General features: G+C 44.7%; 1 protein-coding gene across 4 annotated transcripts in view; it reads right to left on the bottom strand.

The window, feature by feature from the left end:
- TP63 (tumor protein p63) overlaps window positions 1–13660 on the bottom strand; it is a 273579-nt gene extending 259919 nt beyond the window's left edge. For all 4 annotated transcript variants that reach the window (XM_077290281.1, XM_077290289.1, XM_077290284.1 and 1 more), the window contains exon 1: window positions 13605–13660. The gene's annotated coding sequence lies outside the window, so the exon portion shown is untranslated. The remainder of the gene's footprint in view (window positions 1–13604) is intronic.
- Window positions 13661–14823: the final 1163 nt, after the last annotated feature.

Raw genomic sequence — 14823 nt, 5'->3', positions numbered from 1 at the left:
TAACAGATCACCATACAGTATCATGTTTTCAGCAGCACATCTACAGTTTACACTGGCAATGTGCTGCTGACAACAAGGCTTTTTGTTCCAGCAAAAACAATCCGAATATGCAGCATTTTACTTGTTTAGTAAAATACACCCCATAGTCCTCCATATATTATAATGTGTTCCATAGTCCTCCATATATTAAAATACACTGCTCAGTCCTCCACATAGTATAATACACTCCTCATAGTCCTCCATATAGCATAATACAATCCTCATAGTCCTCCATATAGCATAATACAATCCTCATAGTGCTCCATATAGTATAATGCACCGCCACAGTCATCCATGTAGTACAATTCACTTCCCATAGTATAATGCACCCCATAGTTCTTCATATAGTATAACGTATTCCCCATAGTCCTCGATACAGTATAATGCAGCCCACATATAGTATAATGCAGCCACCCCAGAGTATAATGCAGCCACCCCAGAGTATAATGCAGCCACCCCAGAGTATAATGCAGCCACCCCAGAGTATAATGCAGCCACCCCAGAGTATGTAACCCCAATAGAATATAATACAGCCCACCTCCCCATAATATATAATGTAGCCCCCCATAGAATATAATGCAGCCCCCCATAGTATATAACGCAGCCTCCCCCATAGAATATAATATACCCCCACAATAGTATATAACACAGCCACATAGTACATAACATGGCCTCCCCCATAGAATATAATATACTCCCCATAGTATATAGCAAAGCCCGCATATTATATAGCACAAACCGCATAGTATACAGCACAGCCTGCATACTATAGCACAGCTCGCGTAGTAGATAACACAGCCCACACAGCAGTATTCAGCACAGACCACACAGTAGTATACAGCACAGCCCACGTAGAAGTATACAGCACAGTCCACACAGTAGTATACAGCACAGCCCACAGAGTAATATATACAGCACAGCCCACAAAGTAATATATACAGCACAGCCCACAAAGTAATATATACAGCACAGCCCACAGAGAACTATATAAAGCACAGCCCAGAGTACTATATACAGCACAGCCCAGAGTACTATATAAAGCACAGCCCAGAGAGAACTATATACAGCACAGCCCAGAGAGTACTATATACAGCACAGCCCAGAGAGTACTATATACAGCACAGCCCACAGAGTACTATATACAGCACAGCCCACAGAGTACTATATACAGCCCACAGTAGTATACAGCACAGAGCACAGCCCACAGAGAACTATATACAGCCCACAGTAGTATACAGCACAGAGCACAGCCCACAGAGAACTATATACAGCCCACAGTAGTATACAGCACAGAGCACAGCCCACAGAGAACTATATACAGCCCACAGTAGTATACAGCACAGAGCACAGCCCACAGAGAACTATATACAGCCCACAGCAGTATACAGCACAGAGCACAGCCCACAGAGAACTATATACAGCCCACAGCAGTATACAGCACAGAGCACAGACCACAGAGAACTATATACAGCCCACAGCAGTATACAGCACAGAGCACAGCCCACAGAGAACTATATACAGCCCACATCTCTTCTCTTCCTCCCCTCACCTCCTCCGAGAATGGCCCCACAGTCCAGAAAAAAAAAAAACTCTCCTCACCTCTCCTCGTGCCCCGCGTTGCTTCCTGGTTCCTGCTCCTGTCTCAGCAGCTGCAGTCTGCCCGGGACACAGCAGGTGCGCGATGATATGACGTCATCGCGCACCCGCAGTGTCAGAGGCAGAGCGGGGAATGATGGGAGAGGAGCGTTTGTAGACGCTCTCTCCTCCATCATTGCATTCAACTGTACCGGCGTCTATACGCCGGTATAGTTGAATGCGACGGCGGGGGCGGCGGATTGAGCGGCCCACCACTGGCACCGGCCCTTCTGGCATTTGCCAGAAGTGCCCTATGGCCAGTCCGGCCCTGCCCCAGGGTCCTGGTCATCACAGTAGCATTGCTTTCCTCACGGTGAAGAGTGATGTTACGTTTGGAAGCGATGAAAGATTACCTGGTGAGGGTTATCACAATGCACACAACATGTTCACACTCCAGGCCACAAGGGAGAGCTTTTGATCCTATTTCCTAGGTGACTCCCCTATACACATTGTGGTTTGGAGGGAAAGAGATCAGATTGTCAGAGAGAGAGAAGAGAGCAGATGGACCTAGAGGGTCAGAACGTCTGAAGGGGCCGTGTGGTCTGAAGTACCACAGCTCCTGGAGAGAGACATACAGAAAGCTGAACATTGTTCAGTGAGCGTGCAGGAGAGCGAAGCACAGGAGAGTGATATCAGGGGAGACTAGCTAAGAGCAGGCTGCTTCCCTCTGAAGCGCAGTTAACAGGTAGCCGGACCACTGAGGTTGTAAGGACTCTATGACTTACATCTGAAACCAGCAGAACAGCTGAACTGCACGTTACCTGTCCGGCTTAATACCCAGGAGGCACTGTGACACCCTTAGAGGCTGGAGCGTGCTAAAGTCCCTATAAAGAGCCTCAAGTCACCAGTCATACGGGTTATGTCCTATCCTATATGGGGGAAAGAGAGAGAACATCTGTGAGGACCTTATGTGACGCCTTAGGCAGTAAGCAACTACAACACCACAGCGCTATAGGAAGGCTTTTACCTCCACCTGGAAAAGGGGGACTCTGGATCCCCTTCCAAACTGGCCGGACCCTGCCTGCCCTGTGATCTGGTGCCCTGGACTGTGGCTGCCTGAAATCATCAGTAAACAAGGTAAAGAGACTGCAAACCTGTGTCCTCGTTCTTTACTGCACCATTCACATCTTCCATTTACACACCGGGAGCCCTGGGAATATACTTCGCCTGTAGGAAGTTATACTATCTAGCTGCCATAACATCACCCCAGAGGACCCCTTAAAGTAGCGTCGGTCCCCACTGACCGAATACCACAGGTGGCATCACGAGCATAAACTTTATTCCCTTCAAAGACCTTCCCCTTTTACATGGGCGCCCAGGGCCACGGACAGGATCGCCGCTGTGACATCCCCTTGTGAACTCAGGACCCAGTACAGAGTACCCCACGGCCCAGCCGGGGCGACTCATTAACTCATTCTTTTCCACAAAATTTCATGTTCTGCTCATTTAGAACCATGTTTAGTGCCTCAATTAACATATTGCATCAAAGTCTATTTCCAATGCATATTTTGTATAGCAAAAATGAGGCCAATATAGAGTTAAGATCATGAAGAAAAAGGGATTTCCTTTTATAAAAAAGGCAAACTCATGAGAATTAGGAGCTAAATTACTATTACTTTATATAGCACCATTGTTTCCATGGCGCTGTACATGAGAAGGGATTACATAAAAATTACAGACATCACTTACAGTAAGAAAACTAACGATGACAGACTGATACGGAGGGGCAAGGACCCTGCCCTTGCGGGCTTACATTCTACAGCAGAGGTGTCAAACTGCATTCCTCGAGGGCTGCCAACAGGTCATGTTTTCAGGATTTCCTTAGCATTCCACAAGGTGCTGGAATCATTCTGTGCAGGTGATTAAATTATCACCTGTGCAATACAAGGAAATCCTGAAAACATGACCTGTTGGGGGCCCTCGAGGAATGCAGATTGACACCTCTGTTCTACAGGATGGAGCGGAAGGAGACAATGGGTTGGGAGTTGCGGCAGCTCTGGTGTTGGTGAGGAGGTAGCTCTGGTGGTGGTGAGGAGGCAGCGGGGTCATTGCAGGTTTCTTGAAGAGGTTGGTTTTCAGGTTCCACCTGAAGGATCCAAATGTGGTTGATAGTCGGACGTGTTGAGGCACAGAGTTCCAGAGGATGGGGGAAATTCGGGAGAAGTCTTGGAGGTGATTAGGTGAGGAGCAAATAAGTGTGGAGGAGAGAATGAGGTCTTGGGAGGATCGGAGATTACATGAGGGAAGATATCAGAAGGTTTGGTCAGAGATATATGGAGGAGACAGGTTGTGCATGGCTTTGTAGGTCATTATTAGTAATTTGAACTGGATGTGCTGAGGAAATGGGAGCCAGTGAAGAGATTTGAAAAGGGGAGAAGTGGTTTAGTAGCAAGGAGAGAGATGAATTAGTCGGCAGCAGAGTTAAGGATGGACTGGAGATGTGCGAGAGTGTTAGCAGGGAGGCCACAAAAAACGATGTTGCAGTTGTCGAGGTGGGAGATGATGAGGGATTACACATGCACTTTAGTAGATTGAGGGTTGAGGAAAGAACGGATTCTGGAGATATTAATCGAGCTTGAGGCGACAGGAGGTGGAAAGAGCTTGGTTAAAAAGGCTTACACCACTTTCTTAGCCACCCGGTCCTCATTGAAATTCAAAGCTGTAAATGCTTGCCCAGGCCCCGATACGTGATGCATGGCCCATGGCTGACGGCTTCTGTGCCATGTTTAAATTTCTACTGTGGGTCAATTTATGCCACTTTTCATGGTGTTTGCCCTTAATTTTAGCTGTTTGGGAAGCTTTTTCTCACCCCTTAAGGTGCTGTGTATACATTTGGTTTGGCCTGCCAGTGGATTTAATGGGGTCCGGGTACATTCTTCGAATGGAACCAAACCTTGAAAGGTTCGCTCTTCTCTATTGAACACAACTCTGGGTCTTATGACATCATTCACCTTAGTGCCCCTTAGAAAGGATAAGTAGGGAATCAGCCAGAATTTGGCTCAATACCTAAAGGTGACACCCATGTTGTGGTTGTTGGGGGTGGGGCAGCCGACTGCCACCCATACACAACCTGGCACTGAGAGGCTCAGGGCTAGGACTCCCACTCTTGCTTTACACATTTCACTGTGGTTCCTTCCAAATACCACATACTCTCCTTGCTGATACCACCGATGCATGCCTCCGCTAAAGGTCCCTCAACACTGCTCGTTTCCTCCCAGGCCAGCCCCATGGTGTGGAGAGGCTCCTTACTGGACTTTGGGGGGGGGGGGTCTATTGTCTAGAGACATAGGAGCACAGAGGCCTAGTTCTCCACAGCCAGTGACCTTTAGGGGATAACTGGGCTTGACCACCCCCAATACACTAGCAGGCTCTCAACAGGCACCTGTAATTAGTCCAGTCCCAGGACCCCAGCAGCGCTTCTCAGCTCAGAGTGCGGCATCTATGGAGTCCATCTTCTTACCGCCCTGGTATGTGCACCCTAAGATTGCTTGTTTCAGGGATGCATGATGTCTAAGATTGCTGCCTTCTCCTAACGGACATCCCCTTATAAACACCCCACACCCAGTTCACTCCATCCACCCTCCCCTGACATATCCCAATCACCTCCCCTAACACTTTAACCCTTCCTGCACCTAATCCCAATCACAAACCCAGGCATGTTGGCCTCCCTTTTATGGCAGATCCCAGTACAACCTTACTTGAGCTCAAGCGCAGTGATACTTGTGTCAACAGCACAGTTAAATCTTCCCTCTATAACAGGAACAGGAGCACAATTTTCTTATATACAGTACAGATTAAAGGACTTGACACCCATTCATGCAATATTTTTTTCTGGTCCTTATCATAATATTCAATGATTAATGGCATGAAAACCACAAAAGAAACAAATGTGAAAATGAGTAAGGAAATACCTGTGAAAAAACATGAATGTGTTAAGCCTTAGATTCCTCAAATTACCTCTCTTTTAGGCCGTATACACTAGAACAGTGTTTCCCAAACTCCAGTCCTCACGGACCCCATGGGTCATGTTTTCAGGATTCCCTTAGTATTGTGCAATTAGTGGAAGTATCATCAAGGCATCAGGAATTGTCTCACCTGTGCAACACTATGGAAATCCTGAAAACATGACCCGTGGGGTCCGTGAGGACTGGAGCTTGGGAAACACTGCACTAGAGTATCACATCCGATGCGATATGCTACTGACCCTCGGTTCCTGCTCTGATCCTTTCGCATGAGAAAATTATAGCACAGGTGCAAAGGAGACAGAGAAATTAATTTCTTCATCTCCTCTGCAGCCAGCGGGAATCACACTGCACTCTGGTGATATCCGAGTGCAGTGTGATGATTCTCACGCACCCATACAAGTGTGTGAGATCCGAATTTTGCATGTAATCACAGCACACTGCATTTTTTTCCGTTCATTAGTGATCTAATCAGGGGGAAAAAAATAATTAAAAAAAAAAAACAACACACAAGCATATTATTAATTTAGTACTAACGCAATCAGATTTTTCATCAGATTGCTTTCATTCGATTTAAATCGCAAGTAGGAGCGAGCCCAAACTCCAACTGGATTCCTGTGAATCTGTCAATCGACTAGGTCAGTAGCCTCTGGCCATTGAACCGGATGCATACAAGTATGCTACCTTCTGAGATCCCGGGCATGACTCTACTGACCTGGACCGGAGTCACGAGAATTGATACTCCATTTTCTACTTCCAATGAAAGGTATGCCTCATCAAGAGTTTATTTATGGACTCAATGGTCTTCAGAAAGTGTTTGCGACCATCACATGTGTTCTGCAGAGGCACTGTTGGTATATAGGGTATATATACTACATATACTATAGGTATATATACTACATCTGCTCTTTGGCCAGGGTCACACTTGCGAGTTTAATGTGAGAAACTCGTGTGAGTCTCTCACATCAAGTCCCGCCACTGTCGCCAGCACTCAGGACTGGAGTGTGCGGCTGTATAGAAATACATGCAGCTGCAAACTCTGGTCCTGAGTGCCGGCGGCAGTGCCGGGACTTGATGCGTGAGCTTCTTGCATTGATCGTGCAAGTGTGACCCTGGCCTTAGCCAGACTATGGCAAGAACCACTCAACTGAGCACAGAGATACAACAGTCCATTATTATTTTAAGTTAAGAAAGTTCATCAATATTTTAACAAGTTTGGTTAGTTTTTTTTTTTTTTTTTTAAATCTTCCGAAACATCTCTCAGATTTCTTTGGTCCACATTTAGTGTGGAACACACCAGGAGATTAAACAGTACAGTGACTATGTTTCAGCCATCAAATAGACTGATACAAGTTTACAGACACCTGTCCAGGCCAATTGTATTAGTTTGGTTTTCACTGAATCGCAATTCAAAAGCAATGTCTGAATTTCATTACTTGATTAGTGCCAAAAGTCACAAAATAGTTAAAAGACAGGAAGAAAAGTCTACTTGACTAATTCATGAATCTCATGTGCCATTTTGATGAATTTGGCGCCAAATATGACAAGATAAAAAAGGAAAGTGGCTTAAAAAAAATTAAAAAAAAAAAAAAAAAAAAAAAAAAAGCACAAATAATGAATTGAGGTCCAAAAATCGGTGTCAAAGCTTTTTGCAATGATGGTACAATGTGCATATTCCAATACAAAGAACAAGATAAAACCACTGCATGAACATGTGTGTCCACACTTTTGAACCATACTGTATTTGGTGAATGAAAAACCTCTTCAAATTTGCATAAATTGAGGAGTCTACAGTGAATTTCTGCATAATCGTGCTAGTGGATTGAAAATTAGCAGTGCAGCAACAGCTAAAATTGTAATTTTATCTAAATACAGTAAGAAATTCAGTAAGTGACCCTTCTACAATCAGGTCATCTATCCCAATTGTATGCCACATTCAGATTTAGAAGCACAAACTTGTTGACAAATTCATCATAATCTGATCATTATAAATTAACAGGATCTTAAGCATCTGTCTGAAAATGATTTTGTCATGGTGGTCATTACTCCAATGTGGTGTGAACAGTGTCTTAGTTGGTGCAAAACTACCTCTTTCAAACTAGTTCACACTTTAACCCCTTCACCCCCGGAGCTTTTTCCGTTTTTTCGTTTTCGTTTTTCGCTCCCCTCCTTCCCAGAGCCATAACTTTTTTATTTTTCCGTCAATATGGCCATGTGAGGGCTTATTTTTTGCGGGACGAGATGTACTTTTGAACTATACCATTGGTTTTACCATGCCGTGTAACAGAAAACGGGAAAAAAATTCCAAGTGTGATGAAATTGCAAAAAAAGTGCAATCTCACACTTGTTTTTTGATTGGCTATTTTGCTAGGTTCACCAAATGCTAAAACTGACTTGCCATTATGATTCTCCAGGTCAGTACGAGTTCATAGACACCTAACATGTCTAAGTTATTTTTTATCTAAGTGGTGAAAAAAAAATCCAAAGTTTGCTAAAAAAAAAAAAAAAAAAAAAAAAAATTGCGCGATTTTCCGATACCCGTAGCGTCTTCAATTTTCATGATCTAGGGTCAGGTGAGGGCTTATTTTTTGCGTGCCGAGCTGGCGTTTTTAATGATACCATTTTGGTGTAGATACGTTCTTTTGATCGCCCGTTATTACATTTTAATGCAATGTCGCGGCGACCGAAAAACGTAATTTTGGCGTTTTGAATTTTTTTCTCGCTATGCCATTTAGCGGTCAGGTTAATCCTTTGTTTTTATTGATAGATCGGGCGATTCTGAACGCGGCGATACCAAATATGTGTAGGTTTGATTTTTTTTTAATTATTTTATTTTGATTGGGGCAAAAGGGGGGTGATTTGAACTTTTATATTTTTTTTATTTTTTTATTATTTTTAAACACTTTTTTTTCTTAATTTTGGCATGCTTCAATAGCCTCCATAGGAGGCTAGAAGCATGCACAACTCGATCGGCTCTGCTACATCGAGGTGAAATACAGATCACCTCTATGTAGCAGAAATGGTCGTGTACTTTGAGCGCCGACCACAGGGTGGCGCTGAAAGCATTCGGCCATCAACAACCATAGAGGTCTCAAGGAGACCTCTGGTTGTTATGGCGATGTACTGCTGACCCCCGATCATGTGACGGGGGTCAGCAGTGCGAGCATTCCGGCCGCGCGGCCGGGAGCGCTAGTTAAATGCCGCTGTCAGCGCTTGACGGCGGCATTTAACTAGTTAATGGGCGCTGGCGGATCGCGATTCCGCTCGCGCTCATTGCGCGCACATGTCAGCTGTACAAAACAGCTGATGTCGCGGCTTTAAGGTGGGCTCAGCGCCGGAGCCCACCTTAAAGCAGGGGATCTGCCAGCTGACGTACTATTCCGTCAGCTGGCAGAAAGGGGTTAAAGGGAAACTGTCACCCCCAAAATCGAAGGTGAGCTAAGCCCACCAGCATCAGGGGCTTATCTACAGCATTCTGTAATACTGTAGATAAGCCCCCAGTGTACCCTGAAAGATGAGAAAAAGAGGTTATATTATACTGTACTCACCCAAGGGCGGTCCGGTCCAGGACCTCCCATCTTCTTATGATAACTCCCTCTTCTTGTATTCACGCTACGGCTCCGGCGCAGGCGTACCTTGTCTGTCCTGTCGAGGGCAGAGCAAAGTACTGCAGTGCGCAGGTGCTGGGCCTCTCTGACCTTTCCCTGCGCACTGGAGTACTTTGCTCTGCCCTCGACAGGACAGACAAAGTACGCCTGCTCCGGAGCCGCAGTGTGAAGACAAGAGGATGTCATCGTATGAAGATGGGAGGCCCCAGAACGGACCGCGACGCCCATCAGACCAGAACCGGATCGGGACCGCCCCTGGGTGAGAATAATCTAACCCCTTTTTCTCATCTTTCAGGATACATCGGGGGCTTATCTACAGCATTACAGAATGCTGTAGATAAGCCCTGATGCTGGTGGGCTTAGCTCACCTTCGATTTTGGGGGTGACAGGTTCCCTTTAATGAATGAAAGTCAAACAGACAATATTTATCAACTTAATACATCCAGAAAGCACAAGCGAAAAAAGAAAAAAAAAAATGTCCCAAATTCACCAAACTTTCACATTATCCTATTTACAGATGTAATGCAGGACGCAGCCAATGTAGTGTCTGCACGGTCTTCTGACCTTTATACTCAAGATGTAATTTCTGAATGACAAGAAAAGGGTTAAAGAGAGCTACGCTAAAACTTAAAAAAAAAATAAATTATAATTTAGTGCACCAGTAATCAAAATTCAGCCTCAGAATAACAACATACCTTTAGGCCGGCGTCACACTCGGCGTAAGACAATACGGTCCGTATTTTACGGCCGTAATACGGCCGAAATACGGTGAAATGTTCCCAAAATAGTGATCCGTAGGCAGGGTGTGTCAGCGTATTTTGCGCATGGCATCCTCCGTATGTAATCCGTATGGCATCCGTACTGCGATATTTTCTCGCAGGCTTGCAAAACCGACATCTAATGGATTTATGTGCTCAAATGTTCATTAAAACATATATACAGTATATATATATATATATATATATATATATATATATATATATATATATATATGTCATTGAGACACATATATATATATTCTGTATTTAGATTTCATTCAGCGCGATATCTGTGAACAGCCGCTAATTCAATTGCCGGCTTTTCATTTCTCCTGCACAAACCCGACAGGATATGAGACATGGTTTACATATAGTAAACCATCTCATATCCCCTTTTTTTTGCATATTCCACACTACTAATGTTAGTAGTGTGTATGTGCAAAATTTCAGCGCTGTAGCTGCTAAAATAAAGGGTTAAATGGCGGAAAAAATTGGCGTGGGCTCCCGCGCAATTTTCTCCGCCAGAGCGGTAAAGCCAGTGACTGAGGGCAGATATTAATAGCCAGGAGAGGGTCCATGGTTATTGGCCCCCCCGTGGCTAAAAACATCTGCCCCCAGCCACCCCAGAAAAGGCACATCTGGAAGATGCGCCTATTCTGGCACTTGGCCACTCTCTTCCCACTCCCTGTAGCGGTGGGATATGGGGTAATGAAGGGTTAATGCCACCTTGCTATTGGAAGGTGACATTAAGCCAGATTAATGATGGAGAGGCGTCAATTATGACACCTATCCATTATTAATCCAATTGTAGGAAAGGGTTAAAAAAACACACACACATGATTTAAAAGTATTTTAATGAAATAAACACAGCGGTTGTTGTAATAATTTATTGTTCTCTCAAATCCATTTGCAGTCCCTCGCTTGGCAACATAATAAACGCACAAGATACATACCTTCTGATGTACTGTCAGGTCCAACGATGTAATCCATCTGAAGGGGTTAACTAATATTACAAGCAGGAGCCCTGCTATAATGCAGCTGTGCTCCGTGCTTGTAATTCCCCTGCGAATGAATGAAATGTAGGTCATTGACCTACATTTCCTTCAGTCGCGGTGATGCGCCCCCTGGTGGATGTCCTCATATGACCTGGAGCGTGGGAAAAAGTTCCCAGGCTGCAGTTCATGAGAACATCCACCAGAGGGCGCCTCACCGCGAATGAATGAAATGTAGGTCAATGACCTACATTTCATTCATTCGCAGGGGAATTACAAGCACGGAGCACAGCTGCATTATAGCAGGGCTCCTGCTTGTAATATTAGTTAACCCCTTCAGATGGATTACATCGTTGGACCTGACAGTACATCAGAAGGTATGTATCTTGTGCGTTTATTATGTTGCCAAGCGAGGGACTGCAAATGGATTTGAGAGAACAATAAATTATTACAACAACCGCTGTGTTTATTTCATTAAAATACTTTTCAATCATGTGTGTGTGTGTTTTTTAACCCTTTCCTACAATTGGATTAATAATGGATAGGTGTCATAATTGACGCCTCTCCATCATTAATCTGGCTTAATGTCACCTTCCAATAGCAAGGTGGCATTAACCCTTCATTACCCCATATCCCACCGCTACAGGGAGTGGGAAGAGAGTGGCCAAGTGCCAGAATAGGCGCATCTTCCAGATGTGCCTTTTCTGGGGTGGCTGGGGGCAGATGTTTTTAGCCACGGGGGGGCCAATAACCATGGACCCTCTCCTGGCTATTAATATCTACCCTCAGTCACTGGCTTTACCGCTCTGGCGGAGAAAATTGCGCGGGAGCCCACGCCAATTTTTTCCGCCATTTAACCCTTTATTTCAGCAGCTACAGCGCTGAAATTTTGCACATACACACTACTAACATTAGTAGTGTGGAATATGCAAAAAAAAGGGGGATATGAGATGGTTTACTGTATGTAAACCATGTCTCATATCCTGTCGGGTTTGTGCAGGAGAAATGAAAAGCCGGCAATTGAATTACCGACTTTTCACTAACACCGCTGCGTATTTCTCGCAAGTCACACTGCTGGTCCGTGTGGAATCCGTATTTTTCTCGCCCCCATAGACTTTCATTGGCGATTTTTTTGCGCAGTACGCTGACAAACGCAGCATGCTGCGATTTTGTACGGCCGTAGAAAGCCGTATAATACTGAACCGTAATATACGGCTAATAGGAGCAGCCCCATTGAGAATAATTGTGCCGTATGTTATGCGAGTTTTACGGACGTAGTTTCTGCGCTCTTACGTCCGTAAAACTCGCCAGTGTGACGCCGGCCTAATCCTCAGGCACAAACAATTATTCCACACCTCATTTTATTGTTACTATTCAACTGTTAGCAATGCTAGAACGCTTTTAACATTGTGATGTCACAAATAAGACTGGAGGCTGCCACCGAATGCATTGCAAATATATATTTTATTTTTCCCACAATATACACAAAGTCGGTAGCACAATGCCAAAATGTATCAGAGCAGTATATTAAATGGAGGATTCCAAAATAACACAGAAAGTAAACTTAGGGTACTTTCACACTAGCGTTTTTTTCAATACGTCACAATGCGTCGTTTTGGCAAAAAAACGCATCCTGCAAAAGTGCTTGCAGGATGCGTTTTTTTCCCATTGACTAACATTAGCGACGCATTTGCGACGCATTGACACGTCGCAACCGTCGTGCGACGGTTGCGCCTTGTTGTGGCGGCCCTTCGGCTGCAAAAAATGTTACATGTAACGTTTTTTGCTGCCGACGGTCCGCTTTTTCCGACCGCGCATACGCGGCCGGAACTCCGCCTCTACCTCCCCGCACCTCACAATGGGGCAGCGGATGCGCTGGAAAAATGCATCCGCTGCCCCGTTGTGCGGCGTATACAACGCTAGCGTCGGTATGTTGGCCCGACGTTCTGCGACGGGCCGAGTACGACGCTAGTGTGAAAGAAGCCTAAGCAGGCCAAGTAGAAGTGCATTTAATGTGCTGAACTGTAGAAAAAAATAAAAAATAAATAAAAAAGTGTGGACCACACATCCAGAAATCATATACAGTAAGATCATCTAATGCCGCTAGGCAAAAAGTTACAAACTGACATGAGTTTCTTTGGCTGCCGTCGCACTAGCAGTATTTGGTCAGTATTTTACCTCAGTATTTTACCTCAGTATTTGTAAGCCAAAACCAGAAGTGGGTGATAAATGCAGAAGTGGTGCATATGTTTCTATTATACTTTTCCCTCTAATTGTTCCACTCCTGGTTTTGGCTTACAAATGCTGAGGTAAAATACTGACCAAATACTGCTAGTGTGACGGCAGCCTTAGTTTCACATGCTCATCAGACATTATGAAGCCCACTGCCACGTGACAATGAACCACTCAGTGGGTCCTTAGCTTTTTATAGTTTTAAAGGTGCGACACCATGCGCCAACCAACGCTGCAGCAATAGTGCACCAGCAAGATTGGCGACCTAGTGCCTCACAGCACTCATATTTGCAAGGCTGAGTTCCCATGACTTCAGGCCACACAGCCACAATGGCCTCCACACAGCACCAACACCAGGTTAAAGGTATTAAAACTCACCTTACAAAAGCTCTCAGACTGTCAACTGAGAGAAGAGAGGTGGAGCTCCTCTTGCAGTCTCCTGGTAATTAAAAACATCTGTGCCAAATGCCGATCCAAGTAAAAAAATAAAAAATAGAGTGGACAGACCATGCTATATTCTGAATTGTAGGAAAAAGTAATGGATTGCACATCCAAAAATAGTAAGTTGATTCCAATGCCACTAGGCAAAAATTTATAAAACTGAACATTGGGTTCTTCGCTTAACATTCTGATCAGACTGTATGAAGCCCACTGCCAGGTCATGATGAAGAACCTCTCAGTGGATCTTAACTTTTTACAGCCTAAGGCCGGCATCACACTAGCGAGTTTTACGGACGTATGAGAGGTGCAGAAAATACGGACTGCATACGGTACAATTATTCTCTATGGCCCAGCTCCTATCTGCCGTATTTTACTGATCTGTATTATACGGTCTTGTACGGCCGTAGAAAATCGCAGCATGCTGCGTTTGTCACCGTATTGCGCAAAAAAATCGTCAGGCTAGAGTTCATATGAGGACATCCAGCAGAGGGCGCATCACCGCCACTCAAGGTAACTACAGGTCATTTCCCTGCATTCCATTCATTCCCTGTCTTTTTACAACAACGAGCACTGCTTTAGCAGAGCTCCTGGGTGTAAAATGCTTTAACCCCTTCAGATGGATTTACATCGTGGGACGTGACCAGAACGACGGAAGGTATGGGATATTGTTGTTTTTTTATTTTTCCTTTTTTACAGAACGAGGGGCTTCAGGTGGATTAAGAGTCTAATAAAATATTAAAACACCCTGTGTCTTTATTTCATTAAAGTACTTTGTAATAATGTGTGTTTTTTTTATCCATTTCGTACTATTGGATTAATAATGGATAGGTGTCATAATTGACGCCTCTCCATTATTAATCTGGCTTAATGTCACCTTACAATAGCAAGGTGACATTAACTCTTCATTACACCATATCCCATCGCTACACAGGAGTGGGAAGAGAGTGGCCAAGTGCCAGAATAGGCGCATCTTCCAGATGTGCCTTTTCTGGGGTGGCTGGGGGCAGATGTTTGGGCCAATAACCATGGTACGTCCCTAGGCTATTAACCCCTTCCCGACCCATGACGCCACGTAGGCGTCATGAAAACCCTTGCCAATCCGACCCATGTGGCGTCATGGAATGATCGCGTCCCTGCAGATCGGGTGAAGGGGTTA

Source organism: Ranitomeya variabilis, chromosome 2 (assembly GCF_051348905.1).
Source record: "Ranitomeya variabilis isolate aRanVar5 chromosome 2, aRanVar5.hap1, whole genome shotgun sequence".
NCBI classification, from domain to species: Eukaryota; Metazoa; Chordata; class Amphibia; order Anura; family Dendrobatidae; genus Ranitomeya; species Ranitomeya variabilis.
This window is presented reverse-complemented; position numbering and strand designations above follow the sequence as displayed.